Source organism: Bombina bombina, chromosome 3, assembly GCF_027579735.1.
Source record: "Bombina bombina isolate aBomBom1 chromosome 3, aBomBom1.pri, whole genome shotgun sequence".
In the NCBI taxonomy this organism is placed as follows: Eukaryota; Metazoa; Chordata; class Amphibia; order Anura; family Bombinatoridae; genus Bombina; species Bombina bombina.
The window spans coordinates 712,499,403-712,515,599 of record NC_069501.1 but is presented as its reverse complement, the minus strand read 5'-3'; the positions used below and the strand labels follow the sequence as shown (position 1 = coordinate 712,515,599).

Here is a 16,197-nt window from a genome sequence, read left to right as displayed (position 1 = left end):
AATGCCAACATAATATTTAGGGGTCAATTACAATGCTGATTTATTGCAGTCTACCTTCACCTCTCTGGACCTCCTGACTTTGTGATTTGCATCTGACTCTTTTTAGTAAAAGTGAATGAAAAATGGATGAGCATCCCCTAGTCTCCCATCTTCTTATGACAGGTTAAGGCTTGATTAGACAAGCCTGTATGACTATAAACACCATCTACTGCCTGACTTTCCCTAATTCATTATTAATACTATGGCAGAATTGGACAGAGGACATGGGCACATGAATGGTTAGACCCCCATCATTATAAAATAAGTTCCTTTTTCACTTTCCTGCATCTTTTTGGTGGCAAACGTTAGGGACATACAAACAAATCAATTTGGTCAAGCAATCGCCATATAATGTATTCTGCTGCCAAACCCAGCGCTATAGAATTTTGCGTCGCTATACAAATAAATAACAAATCACTGTATGCACATTTCTATATAAATATTTTCTTAATTACAAAGAAATTCTTTTTCACAAAGAAGTAGAACCATATAATTTCTGCTGGATATATAACCCCAACCTTTTGAGTCAGTAGAAACATCTCCCACAAGTTTCTATGAGTTAGATCACACACAGCAAACAATATACAACTATTTTTTTAAAGGAGTTTTACTCTGAAACAACACTGAGACATGAATAAACAGTAGTTTGCCAAACAGAATGGACTTTGATAAGATTCAGCTTTGAGTGTGAACAATTTGGATTTCTATCTCAGAAATTTGTGAGAAATTTTGATTTATATCTCAATCTTGTAGAACCATAGTACTTGTGGGTCAGTACCAAAGCTGTATCATATGAAAGCAAGAAAGGAATAAACAACAATCTACCTATCTGAAGAAGACCTCCTGAATTACTTTTCAATCAAACGCTGCTTGCAATGACACTACTAAAATATAGTGAAAATATGGAAAGAAGATCAAATAATGCCTCTCGTAACTGTTCCACTTAAGGTTCATTATGGCAGGAACAGGAACCTATAGATTCCTGAGAAAAAAATAAAATAAATAAAAATGTTTTTCATAAGCACTCAGAATGCAAGATAGAACATACAACTTTAAATAACTTTCCAATGTACTTCTATTATCAAATTAATTTTCTAGTTATCCTTTGTTGAAAAGCTAGGAGGTATGTTAAGGAGTGTGCACGTGTCTGCAGTACTATATGGCAGCAGTTTTACAACAATGTTATACATTATCCAAAGCACTAGATGGCAGCACTATTTCCTGTCATGTGGTGCTCAGGCATGTGCACCCTACCTATCTAGATATCTATTCAACAAAGAACAACTTGAGAATGAAGAAAATTTGATAATAGAAGTAAATTGGAAACTTTTTAAAAATTGTATGCTCTGTCTAAATCATGACTAGGAGGAGGCAAAATTGCAAAAACTCCAAAAGCAATTAAAAGCCTCCAGCCTCACTGGTAAACTAATCTGAAATATAGCCAAGCAAGGAGAAAGAATGTGGGAAAGGACAAGAGCCAGGGGCAGGGAAACAAAAAGGTGCAAACTTGAAGTGCTGCCATAAATAAATACAGAGTTAAAATAAATAAAAATGGGCGGGTCTCGTGGACTCTCACCACCATAAAATAAATTAATTTATCAAGTAAGTCTTAATTATATTTTCTTTCATAAAGGTAGTAAGAGTCCACGAGTCATTACTCCTGGGAACAAATACCTAGGCTGTGGAGTCCACGAGTAATACATACATATACACATACCTGTATATATTTTTTTTCCTACCTAATGTCCATATACTACTGCTTGAAGGGTTTTTGAGCTATATGTATTCTCATAAATCAGACACCCCTTAAGCGTATTTTGGGAAAATGGTAAAACACGTGTTTCTTTATTTTTCAAGGAGAATCTAAATACCAATTTTCACGTCTGTAAAAGCATAGTTTTTGAGATATAGGTATCCTCATAAATCAGCCCCCCCCTTTTGACACCCCTTAAGTAGATTTTGGGGAAATGGTAAAACACTTGTTTCCTCGTTTTGCAAGGAGAATCTAAATACCCATTTTCACATCTGTAACATTGTTGGTTTTTGAGATATAAGTATCCTCATAAATCAGCTCCACCTTAAGCGTATTTTGGGGAAATGGTAAAAAGGAAATTTATGCTTACCTGATAAATTGATTTCTTCTACGATACGACGAGTCCACAGATTCATCCTTACTTGTGGGATATTATCCTCCTGCTAACAGGAAGTGGCAAAGAGCACCACAGCAGAGCTGTGTATATAGCTCCTCCCTTGACTCCACCCCCAGTCATTCGACCGAAGGTATAGGAAGAAAAAGGAGAAACTAAAAAAAGGTGCAGAGGTGACTGAAGTTTGAAAACAAAAATATAATCTGTCTAAAATGACAGGGAGCGCCGTGGACTCGTATCGTAGAAGAAATCAATTTATCAGGTAAGCATAAATTTCCTTTTCTTCGACTAGATATGACGAGTCCACAGATTCATCCTTACTTGTGGGATACAATACCAAAGCAACAGGACACGGATGAACGGGAGGGACAAGACAGATACCTAAACGGAAGGCACCACTTCTTGAAGAATTTTTCTCCCAAAAATAGCCTCCAAAGAAGCCAAAGTAACAAATTTGCAAAATTTGGAAAAAGTATGAAGGGAGGACCAAGTCGCAGCCTTACAAATCTGTTCAACAGAAGCATCGTTTTTAAAAGCCCATGTGGAAGTCACCGCTCTAGTAGAATGAGCCGTAATATTTTCAGGAGGCTGCTGTCCAGTAGTCTCGTATGCCAGGCGGAAGATGCTTTTCAGCCAAAAAGAAAGAGAGGTAGCCGTAGCTTTTTGACCCCTACGCTTTCCAGAATAAAACAATGAATAGAGAAGATGTTTGACGGAAATCCTTGGTCGCTTGTAAGTAAAACTTCAAAGCACGAACCACGTCCAGGTTATGTAACAGACGTTCCTTCTTAGACGAAGGATTAGGAAACAAGGAAGGAACAACAATTTCCTGATTAATATTCTTATTTGAAACAACCTTAGGAAGGAATCCAGGTTTAGTACGCAAAACCACCTTATCAGAATGGAATATAAGATAAGGCGAATCCCATTGTAACGCAGAAAGCTCAGAAACTCTTCGAGTAGAAGAGATAGCAACTAAAAACAAAACTTTCCAAGATAAAAGCTTTAAATCTATGGAATGCATGGGTTCAAACAGAACCCCTTGAAGAACATTGAGAACTAAATTCAAACTCCATGGCGGAGCAATAGGTTTAAACACAGGGTTGATTCTGATTAAAGCCTGACAAAGACTGAACGTCTGGGACATCCGCCAGACGCTTGTGTAGTAAAATTGACAAAGCCGAAATTTGTCCCTTTAAGGAACTAGCTGATAATCCCTTCTCCAATCCTTCTTGGAGAAAGGACAAAATCCTAGGAATCCTAATCCTACTCCATGAGTAGTCCTTGGATTTGCACCAATAAAGATATTTACGCCATATCTTATGGTAAATTTTTCTAATGACAGGCTTTCAAGCCTGAATCAAAATATCAATGACCGACTCCCCGCTTAGATAAAATCAAGCGTTCAATCTCCAGGCAGTCAGCTGCAGAGAATTTAGATTTGGATGTTGGAACGGACCTTGGATGAGAAGGTCCTGTCTCAATGGCAGTTTCCACGGTGGCAGAGATGACATGTCCACTAGATCTGCATACCAAGTCCTGAGTGGCCACGTAGGCGCTATCAGGATTACTGTAGCTCTCTCCTGTTTGATTCTTGCAATCAGACAAGGTAGAAGAGGAAATGGAGGAAACACATAAGCCAGGTTAACCGACCAAGGTACTGCTAGAGCATCTATCAGTACCGCTTGGGGATTCCTTGACCTGGACCCGTAACGAGGAAGTTTGGCATTCTGACGAGATGCCATCAGATCCAATTCCGGTGTGCCCCATTGATGAATCAATGACGCAAACACCTCCGGATGGAGCTCCCACTCCCCGGGATGAAAAGTCCGCTTCCCAGTTCTCTACTCCTGGGATATAGATTGCTGACAGGTGGCAAGAGTGAGTCTCCGCCCATCTGATTATCTTTGAAACCTCTATCATCGCTAGAGAACTCCTTGTTCCCCCTTGATGATTGATATATGCTACAGTCGTAATATTGTCTGACTGGAATCTTATGAACTTGGCCAAAGCCAACTGAGGCCACGCCTGAAGCGCGTTGAAAATTGCTTTGAGTTCCAGAATATTGATTGGTAATAGGGACTCCTCCTGAGTACAAACACCCTGAGCCTTCAGGGAATTCCAGACTGCACCCCAGCCCAAGAGGCTGACGTCCGTCGTCACTATGACCCATGCTGGCCTGCAGAAGCACATTCCCTGGGACAGATGATCCTGTGACAACCACCAAAGAAGAGAGTCTCTGGTCTCTTGATCCAGATTTATCTGAGGAGATAAATTTGCATAATCCCCATTCCACTGTCTGAGCATGCACAGCTGCAGTGGTCTGAGATGAAAGCGAGCAAATGGAACTATGTCCATTGCCGCTACCATTAACCCAATGACCTCCATACACTGCGCCACTGATGGCCGAGGAATGGACTGAAGTTCCGGGCAAGTATTTAGAATCTTTGATTTTCTGACCTCCGTCAGAATTTTTTTTATGTCTACCGAGTCTATCAGAGTTCCCAAGAATGGAACTCTTGTTAGTGGAACTAGTGAATTCTTTTCTATATTCACTTTCCAACCGTGATATTTGGTCAGGTTATAAGTTGACGCCTGGATCAAAATATCATCCAGATAGGGCGCCACTGCTATGCCCCGCGGCCTTAGAACCGCCAGAAGGGACCCTAGCACCTTTGTGAAGATTCTGGGAGCTGTGGCCAACCCGAAAGGAAGGGCCACAAACTGATAGTGTTTGTCCAGAAAAGTGAATCTAAGAAACTGATGATGATCCTTGTGGATGGGAATGTGAAGATACGCATTCTTCAAGTCCACGGTGGTCATATATTGACCCTCCTGGATCATTGGCAAAATAGTTTGTATGGTCTCCATCTTGAATGATGGGACTCTGAGAAATTTGTTTAGACATTTGAGATCTAAAATCAGTCTGAAGGTTTTGGGAACCACAAACAGATTTGAGTAAAACCCCTGTCCCTGTTCTAGTTTTGGAACTGGACAAATTACACCCATGGTATAGAGGTCTTTTACACAGCGTAAGAACGCCTCTCTTTTTGTCTGGTCTACAGACAAACGTGAAAGATGAAATCTCCCTCTTGGGAGAAAATTCTTGAATTCTAGTCGATACCCCCTGGGTCACAATTTCTAATGCCCAGGGATCCTGAACATCCCTTGCCCAAGCATGAGCGAAGAGAGAAAGTCTGCCCCCTACTAGATCCGGTCCCGGATCGGGGGCTGCCCCTTCATGCTGTCTTGGTAGCAGCAGCAGGCTTCTTAACTTGTTTACCTTTATTCCTGGTCTGGTTAGGTCTCCAGACTGACTTGGATTGTGCAAAATTCCCCTCCTGCTTTGTAGTGGAGGAGGAAGTAGATTGTTCACCCTTAAAGTTTCGAAAGGAACGAAAATTATTTTGTTTAGCCTTCATCTTAACAGTCTTGTCCTGAGGAAGGGCATGACCTTTACCTCCAGTAATTTCGGAAATGATTTCCTTTAGTTCAGGCCCAAATAGGGTCTTGCCTTTAAAAGGAATAGCTTAGATTTTGACTTAAGCCATAACGCTCTACGCGCTAAAATGGCAAAACCTGCATTCTTTGCTGCTAATTTAGCCATTTGAAAAGCGGCATCGGTAATAAAAGAATTAGCTAGCTTGAGAGCCGTAATTCTATCCAGAATATCATCTAATGGGGTCTCCACCTTAAGAGACTCCTCTAGAGCCTCGAACCAAAAAGCTGCTGCAGTAGTAACTGGACCAATGCACGCTAGAGGTTGCAGAAGAAAACCCTGATGAATAAACAATTTATTCAGAAGACCCTCTAATTTTTTATCCATAGGATCTTTGAAAGCACAACTGTCCTCAATAGGTATAGTTGTACGCTTAGTCAGAGTAGAAATAGCTCCATCCACCTTAGGGATCATTTGCCAGGAATCCCGAATGGTGTCAGATATGGGAAACATTTTCTTAAAAGTAGGAGGGGGAGAGAACAGAATGCCTGGTCTATCCCATTCCTTAGTAACAACGTCCGAAATTCTTTTAGGGACTGGAAAAACATCAGTGTAAGTAGGTACCTCTAGATATTTATCCATCTTACACAATTTCTCTGGTGGTATTACAATAGGGTCACAATCATCCAGAGTTGCTAAAACCTCCCGGAGTAACAGGCGGAGGTGTTCAAGCTTAAATTTAAAGGCCATCACGTCCGAGTCTGTCTGAGGGAACACATTTCCTGAATCTGAAAGCTCTCCCTCAGACAGCAATTTCCCTACCCCCAATTCAGAACAATGTGAGGTTACATCGGAAATGGCCAATAAAGCATCAGAGGGCTCAGCATTTACCCTAATACCGGACCTACTGCGCTTACCCTGTAAACCTGGCAGTTTAGATAATACCTCTGTAAGGGTAGTAGACATAACTGCGGCCATATCTTGCAGAGTAAAAGAATTAGATTCACTAGAAGTACTTGGCGTCGCTTGAGTGGGTGTTAAAAGTTGTGACATTTGGGGAGAATTGGATGGCATAACCTGATTCTCTTTCTCAGACTGAGAAGCATCCTTAGACATACGTTTATCACCTAAAATATGTTCTTTGCAATGTAAGGCCCTTTCAGTACGAGGGACACAATGTAAGTGGGGGTTCCATAATGGCTTCTAAACACATAGAACATTGGCTTTCCTCAATGTCAGACATGTTGAACAGGCTAGGAACAACTGCAAAGTCGTTAAACACTCTATTTATTGAAGATAACAATTTTTTGAAAAACGAGTACTACGCCTTTAAGTAATAAAAAGCGCACAATTTTTCAAATTTTGCTTAAAAATGCTAACAGTTTTAAGGTATAACAGTCCTGTATTAAAGTTGGATATTGCACCACAAGCAAGGGCAATTTTACCCTCTAAAGCAAGTAAATTAACATCACAACGTTAACAAAAAACTTTAGCCAAACTCCTGCACCTCGCCACAGCACTGTTGTGGCGCCTACCTGCCCCCAGGGATCTGAGTACCGCTGCAATAACACTCCGGTAAGCAATCCCTCAGTTTGGGCCCAACCGGGGCTGAAGTCTGCTGCCTTCTTTGAGAAAAGTAACTGCGCAACTGAGGCGCGAATTTAGGCCCCGCCCATCATCTATGATGTCTCTCAGCCTCATATAACCGCGTATAAAGTGGTTTATAACTAGCCATGTGGATAAGCATCCATGAAATGAGTGAATCTAGCCATGTGGACCCCCAGTACAAAGTACAATCATCAGCCATATAACCCTTTTTTGTCAATAAAAAAACCGTTAGGCTGCCCCAGTGTCTAACCATGCTGCCATATTTCTAATGCTGCATTTAGCCCTAATAACAGTAATACCCCTTCTTTATATAGGATTACTGCTTACCCCTTCCCTCATGGGAACTATGTCAGCCTGTTCTGAAATACCACAGTCTCTTCAGAAATAAATGACTGAACATACCTCAATGCTTGTAGCATGAAAAAACGTTCCCCACACTGAAGCTTCTCAAGTACTCTGCCATTCTGTGGGAACTCCTCTGGATCTTAGTGACAACTGCTAAGATCATCAACCTCCAGGCAGAAATCTTCTTCCATCTGCTGCCTGAGGAAAAATAGCACTAACCGGTACCATTTAAAATAAAAAAGTCTTGCTTGAAGAAAATAAAAACTATCATTTTAACACCTCTTTCACTTTACCCTTCCTATTACTAGCATAGGCAAAGAGAATGACTGGGGGGTGTAGTCAAGGGAGGAGCTATATAGACAGCTCTGCTGTGGTGCTCTTTGCCACTTCCTTTTAGCAGGAGGATAATATCCCACAAGTAAGGATGAATCCATGGACTCGTATCTAGTAGAAGAAACATGTTTCTTTATTTTTCAGGGAGAATCTAAATACCCATTTTCACGTCCTTAATTTTGTCAGTTTTTGAGATATAAGTTTCCTCATAAATCAGCCCCCCCTCTTATGACCCCCCTTAAGTGGATTTTTAGGAAATGGTAAAACACATGTTTTTTTTATTTTTCAAGGAGAATCTAAATACCCATTTTAACGTATTTAATATCGTCGGTTTTTGAGATATGTTTCCTCATAAATCAGCCCCCCTCTTTTGACCCCCCCCCTTAAGTGGATTTTGGGGAAATGGTAAAACACGTGTTTAATTTATAAGGAGAATCTAAATACCAATTTTCACGTCTGTTACATTGTCTGTTTTTGAGATATAGGTATCGTCATAAATCAGACCCCCCCTTAAGTGGATTTTAGGGAAATAGTAAAACAAGTGTTTCTTTATTTTTCAAGGATAATCTAAATACCAATTGTCATGCCTGTATCATCGTCTGTTTTTGAGATATAGGTATCATCATAAAAAAGTTCACCCCTTTTGGGACATAATTTCCAAAAATCCTTCCTTAGTGGGTGCCTACATCATAAAAATGTAACTTCCAAATATCACGTTCCTAGATTAAACGGTTTGAGCTGGGTGTTGATGAGTCAGTCAGGACTTCTTAGATATATATAATCAATGTAAATATTTGCATAGGAAATTAGCACATCTAGGCAAGATTCCCCGCTTGCTTTTTCCCAGAAATACTTAATATACAATGTTACCAATGCACAAGAGAATTCTGGGTAAGATATGCAAATACTGTTTTAACACAGGGATCGTTTTAACAGGATTATTGCAGCAAACCAGAATTTGCATATCTTACCCAGAATTCTCTTGTGCATTGGTAACATTGTATATTAAGTATTTCTGGGAAAAAGCAAGTGGGGAATCTTGCCTAGATGTGTTAATTAGTTTTTTATCTCCCCCCATATTTTTAATATATATATATATATATATATATATATATATATATTACATTTCGTTATTGGATTTTTGCATCACTTATTATTCCTATACCACTTGTTTATATTGTTTGTGGGCTGTCACTACCACAATAATATTTTTGAGTGGGGCGCATCTAGTTGTAATTTTTTTTTTTACACCTATTGCCGCTGAAAAAATAGAGACAAAAGGTTGTGGCACAGAGCAAAAGTCCGCAGAGGAAAACTGGACATCTGCATGAGATCCGCAAACCAAGATCTGCAAGACCACAATTAGTGATGACAACTCCTGCCTCATCCTGGCTATCACTCTTGGTAACAGTGGTGGAAAGATGTAAGCAAGACGAAAGAACTTTGCAAAATATCTGGGAAGCCATCAGATCTAACTCCGGCAGACCCTATCGTTCCGTAATCTGACTGAAAACATCCAGATAAAGAGACCACTCCCCCGGGTGAAGAGATTGGCAAATGAGAAAATCTGCTTCCCAATTGCTCACACCTGGAATATGAACGGCAAACATTGTACAGAGATTGTTCTCTGTCCAAATTAAACTTTGAGAGCCCTCCCTCATCGCCAAGGATCTGCAATTTCCCCATTGATAATTGATGCCACAGCTGCGTGACATTGATTGAAAATGCAGATACATTTCTCTTTTCAGAAGAGGCAACCTCTGAAGAGCCCTGAAGACTGCATGAAAAATCAGATAAGGGAACTCACATTGCAAAACAGAGATCTCAGAAATTCTGCGCGCAGAGGCAATAGCCAATAAAAAGAGAACCTTCCAAGATAACAATTGAATGTCAACGGAATGCAGAGGCTCAAACAGAGCCTATTGCAAAACACGAAGAAGAAGATTTAGGCTCCAACGAGGAGCTCCAGATCTAAACACACGTCTGATCCTAATCAGAACCTTAAAGGACTGCACGTCTCTTGTGCAATAAAACAGACAGGGCCAAAATCTGTCCCCTCAGGGAACTAGCAGAAAGGCCCTTCTCCAGTCCATCCTGGAGAAAAGATAAGATCCTGGCAACCTTAACTCTGTGCCAGGAAAAACCACGCTCTTCACAGAAGAATAAGTAGGTCCTCCACCCTTTGTGGTAGATACGCTGAGTAACTGGTTTACAAGCTTAAATAAGAGTATCAATGACACTCTCAAAGAAACCTCTCTTGGCTAAGACTAAGCGTTCAATTTTCCACGCAGTCAGCCTCAGAGAATCTAGATTTTGATGAACAAATAGACCTTGCAACAGAAGGTCTCTGCAAAAAGGTAACTTCCACTGAGGAGATGAGGACATCCCCACTAGATCAGCGAACCACATACTCCGCGGCCACAATGGAGCAATCAGGATTACGGATACCTGCTCCTGCTTGATGCGGGCCACCACTTGAGGAAGAAGCGGGAATGGAGGAAAAAGATATACGAGTCTGAATCTCCAGGGCACTGCTAGTGCATCTATTAGATCCGCTTGAGGAGCCCTCGACCCGTACCAGGGTAGCTTGGTATTGAGACGGGACGCCATGAGATCTATCTCCGGCATCCCCCACTTGCTGCATATCTCTGCAAAAACCTTGGGATGGAGAGACTATTCCCCTTGGTGGAAGGATTGCCTGCTGAGAAAATCCACCTCAGTTTTCCCCACCCGGAATGTGGATCGCTGACAGCAAATAGCTGTGGGCCTCCGTCCACTCCAGAATCTGAGATACTTCCTTCATTGCCAAAGAACTTCTCAACCCGCCTGATGGTTGATGTAAGCCACCGAGGATTTATTGTCTAATTGGAATCTGATAAACTGGGAGGAGCCCAGAAGTGGCCAAGCCTTCAAGGCATTGAAGATTGCCGTAGTTACAAAATTTATCGAGAGGAAGGACTCCTCCTGAGTCCACAACCCCTGTGCCTTCCTGGCACCCCAAACAGCTCCCCATCTGTATAGGCTTGCGTCTGTAGTCACAATCTCCCAGGATGGTCTTAAGAAGCATATCCCTCAGGACAGATAATCTGGACAGAGCCACCAAGAGAGCGATTCTCTCGACTGGCTGTCTAATACAATCTGTAGAGGCAGATCAGAATGATCGCCATTCCACTCAGCATGCACAGTTGTAAAGGTTTGAGACGGAACCTGGCAAAAGGAATGATGTCCATGCAGGACACCATGAGACCAATCACCTCCATACACTGAGCCAGAGAGAGATTTAAGACATGCTGAAGTTGAAGCTGCACCTGAAGACACCTTTGTGATGATTTTAATAAAAGGCTTATTTTAACTGCAATCTCGTGAGTATAACCAGTTTGTGCGCCTACCACATTGTCTGAAATCTGCTACACTATTGTGAAATCTTTTATTTTGGAGGTGAAAGCAACAAGGTTGACTCAGAGGACGAGGGCAGCTTGGTTCCCTGGAGGTGACACAGCGCCTCCACTTTCAACACTTTATGCCGAAGTTAGCTAGCAACGTCTCTGGTCTGTTAGAAATATCCTCATGGATATGAAGTCTATTATAGTACCCAGGAATTCCACCCTGGTACTTGGGATAAGAGAACACTTTTCCAAGTTAATCTTCCATCCATGTGATCGAAGAAGACTGAGAAGGGACTCAGAGTATTCTTCCGTAAGACGAAAAGATGGTGCTTTCACCAGAATATCATCCAAGTATGGGGATACTGTAATACCATGAGTTCTGGCAACGGCTAGAAGAGCCCCCAGAACCTTTGTAAGGATTCTTAGAGCAGTAGCTAGGCCAAACGGAAGGGCAATGAACTGGAAGTGCTGGTCCAGGAATGAAAACCTCAGGAATTAAAAGTGTTCCCTATGGAATTGAACATAAAGGTAAGCGTCCTTCAGATCTATAGTGGTCATAAACTAGCCTTCCTAAAGGAAGGATGGACCTTATTGTCTTCATCTTGAAGGAAGAGACACTGAGAAATTTGTTTAAGAACTATAGGTCCAGAATTGGGCGGAAAGTTCCCTCCTCTTTTGGGACTATGAAAAGGTTGAATAAAACTCAAAACCTCTTACTTCAATAGGCACCAGGACATCAACTCCTAAGGAGGATAGGCCCCGAACGCACCCTAGAAAGGCATCCCTCTTTTCTGGTCTGGTAGACAGGTTCGAGAGTAGGAATCTGCCCCTGGGCGGATGAGATTTGAAGCCTATCTTGTATCCCTGAGTACGACCTCCAGGACCCACAAATCCTGTACGTCCCTGAACCAAGCATCTGGAAGAAGAAAAAAAAAAGACAGATCGGGGACCGCCCCTTCATGCCGATTTGTTTTTGGTGGGTTTTATATTCCACTTGGACTTATTCCAGGACTGAGCCGGCTTCCAAGTACTCTTGGGTTGCTCTGGCTTGGAGGAGGATTGTTGTTGTTGGGATTTGTCAGAACGAAAATTAGAAGATTGACGTCCCTTAGATTTGTTCTTCTTATCTTGCGGTAGTAAGGCACCCTTGCCTCCGGTAACCATAGAAAACATAATTTATGCTTACCTGATAAATTTATTTCTCTTGTAGTGTATCCAGTCCACGGATCATCCATTACTTATGGGATATATTCTCCTTCCCAACAGGAAGTTGCAAGAGTCCACCCACAGCAAAGCTGCTATATAGCTCCTCCCCTAACTGCCATTACCAGTCATTCGACCGAAAACATGCAGAGAAAGGAAAACCATAGGGTGCAGTGGTGACTGTAGTTTAATGGAAAAATTACCTGCCTTAAAGTGACAGGGCGGGCCGTGGACTGGATACACTACAAGAGAAATAAATTTATCAGGTAAGCATAAATTATGTTTTCTCTTGTTAAGTGTATCCAGTCCACGGATCATCCATTACTTATGGGATACCAATACCAAAGCTAAAGTACACGGATGATGGGAGGGACAAGGCAGGTACTTAAACGGAAGTTACCACTGCCTGTAAAAAACCCTTTCTCCCAAAAATAGCCTCCGAAGAAGCAAGGTATCAAATTTGTTAAATTTGAAAAAGTATGAAACGCAGACCAAGACTCCGTCTTGTAATCTGTTCAACAGAAGCCACATTTAAAAAAAAGGCCCAAGTGAAAACCACAGCTCTAGTAGAATGAGCTGTAATCCCTTCAGGAGGCTGCTGTCCAGCAGTCTCATAAGCTAAATGAATTATGCTTTTTAACCAAAAAGACAGAGAGGTTGCTGAAGTCCTTTGACCTCTCCTCTGTCCAGAATAGACAACAAACAAGGTGAATGTTTGATGAAAATCTGTAGTAGCTTGTAAGTAAAACTTTAAAACACGAACCACGTCCAAATTGTGTAATAGACGTTCCTTCTTTGAAGAAGGATTAGGATACAAGAATGGAACAACAATCTCTTGAGTGATATTCTTGTTAGGTAAAAACCCAGGTTGGTACACAGGACTACCTTATCCGTACGGAGAACCAGATAAGGAGAATCACATTGCAACGCAGATAACTCGGAGACTCTATGAGCCGAGGAAATAGCTACCAAAAAGGAACTTCCAAGATAGAAGTTTGATATCTATGGAATGAAAAGGTTCAAATGGAACTCCTTGAAGAACCTTAAGAACCAGCTTTAAGCTCCATGGCGGAGCAACATTTTTAACCACAGGCTTGGTTCTAACCAAAGCCTGACCAAATGCCTGAACGTCTAGAATACCTGCCAGACGCTTGTGCAAAAGAGTAGACAGAGTAGAAATCTGTCCTTTTAAAGAACTAGCTGACAACCCTTTTCTCAAAATCATCTTGGAGAAAAGATAATATCCTGGGAATCCAGACTTTACTCCATGAGTAACCCTTGGATTCATAACAATAAGATATTTACACCATATCTTATGTTAAATTTTCCTAGAGACAGGCTTTTATGCCTGTATTAAGGTATCAATTACTGACTCGGAGAAGCCATGCTTTGATAACATCAAGCGTTCTGTCTCCAGGCAGTCCATCTCAGATTAGTTATATTTAGATGGTTGAAAAGACCCTGAGGTAGAGGGTCCTGTCTCAGAAGCAGAGACCGTGGTGGAAAGGATGACATGTCCACCAGATCTGCATACCAGGTCCTGCGTGGCCACGCAGGTGCTGTCAAAAGCACCAAAGCACTCTCCTGCTTGATCTTGTGCAAACCCCTCCGGAGGGAATTCCCACTCCCCCGGATGAAAAGTCTGACGACTTAGAAAATCTGCCTCCCAGTTCTCAACACCTGGGATAGGGATAGCTTTTAGACAAGAGTGAGTCTCTGTCCAGTGAATTATTTTAAGACTTCTAACATTGCTAGGGAACTTCTGTTCCCCCTTGATGGTTGATGTAAGCCACAGTCGTGATATTGTCCGACTGAAATATGATGTACCTCAGAGTTGCTAACTGAGGCCAAGTCTGAAGAGCATGGAATATCGCTCCCAGTTCCAGAATATTCATTAGAAGGAGGGTCTCCTCCTGAGTCCACTATCCCTGAGCCTTCAGGGAGTTCCAGACTGTATCCCAACCTAAAAGGCTGGCATCTGTTGTAACAATTGTCCCATCTGACCTGCGGAAGGTCATACCCTTGGACAGATGGACCCGAGATAGTCACCATAGAAGAGAATCTCTGGTTTCTTGGTCCGGATTTAACAGGAGAACAAATCTGTGTAATCCCCGTTCCTCTGGCTGAGCATGCATAGTTGCAGTGGTCTGAAATGTAGGCGTGCAAACGGTACTATGTCCCTTGCCGCTACCATTAAGCCGATTACATTCATGTACTGAGCCACCAAAGGGCGCGGATGGAATGAAGAACACGGCAGAAATTTAGAAACTTTGACAACCTGGACTCCGTCAGGTAAATTTTAATTTCTACAAAATCTATCAGAATCCCTAGGAGGGAAACCCTTGATATTGGGGATAGAGAACTCTTTCCTTGTTCACTTTCCACCCATGCGATCTCAGAAATGCCAGTACTACGTCCGTATGAGACTTGGCAACTTGGATGTTTGACGCCTGTATCAGGATGTCGTCTAAATAAGGGGCCACTTCTATGCCCCGCGGCCTAAGGACCGCCAAAGTGACCCCAGAACCTCCATAAAGATTCTAGGGGCTGTAGTTAACCCAAAGGAAAGAGCTACAAACTGGTAATGCCTGTCTAGAAAGGCAAACCTGAAAAACCGATGGTGATCTTTATGCATCGTAATGTGAGGATAAGCATCCTTCAAATCCATTGTAGTCCTCTATTGACTCTCCTGGATCATAGTTAAGATGGTACGAATAGTTTCCATCTTAAATGATAGAATTCTAAAGAATTTGTTTAAGATCTTTTAGATCCAAAATAGGTCTGAAGGTTTCCTTTCCTTGGGAACCACAAACCGATTTGAGGAAAACTGTGTCCCTGTTCCTCTATTGGAACTGAATGGGTCACGTACACAATGCAAGAATGTCTCTTTCTTTATCTGGTTTGCAGATAAATGTGAAAGGCAAAAACTCCCCTTTTTTGGGGGGGGGGGAAAGCTTTGAAATCCAGAAGATATCTCTGGGGTATAATTTCCAATGCCCAGGGATCCTGGGCATCTCTTGCCCATGCCTGGGCGAAGAATGAAGTCTGCCCCCTATAGGATCCGTTACCAGATAGGGGTCCGTTCCTCATGCTGTTTTAGAGGCAGCAGCAGGCTCCTTGACCTGCTTATCTTTGTTCCAGGTCCGGTTGTCTCCAGACCGCCTTGGACTGAGCAAAAGTTCCCTCTTATTTTGCCTTAGAGGAAGTTGATGCCACACCTGCCTTGAATTTTCGAAAGGCACGAAAATTAGGCCTTTTTTGTCCCTTGATTTGGACCTGTCCTGAGGAAGGGCATGATCTTTTCCTCCAGTGATATAAGTAATAATCTCCTTCAAACTAGGCCTGAATAGGGTCTGCCCCTTGAAGGGAAGTTAAGTAGCTTATTTATTAAAGTCACGACAGCTGACCATGATATAAGCCATAGCGCTCTGCGCGCCAGTATAGTAAAAAACAGAATTCTTAGCCGTTAGTCTAGTCAAAGGAACAAAGGCATCAGAAAACAAAGGAATTGGCTAGCTTAAGTGCTCTAAGCTTGTCAAATATATTCATCCAATGGAGCCTGTAAAGCCTCATCAAGAGACTCAAACCAGAACGCCGCAGCAGCAGTGACAGGAACAATGCGTGCAAGGGGCTGCAGGATAAAACCTTGTTGAATAAACATTTTTTATCCATTGGATCTAAAAAAGCACAACAGTCC

General features: G+C 42.0%; 1 protein-coding gene across 7 annotated transcripts in view; it reads right to left on the bottom strand.

The window, feature by feature from the left end:
- The window catches only part of NF1 (neurofibromin 1), a 1,508,106-nt gene that overhangs the window by 115,977 nt on the left and 1,375,932 nt on the right, over window positions 1-16,197 (bottom strand). The window lies entirely within an intron of this gene.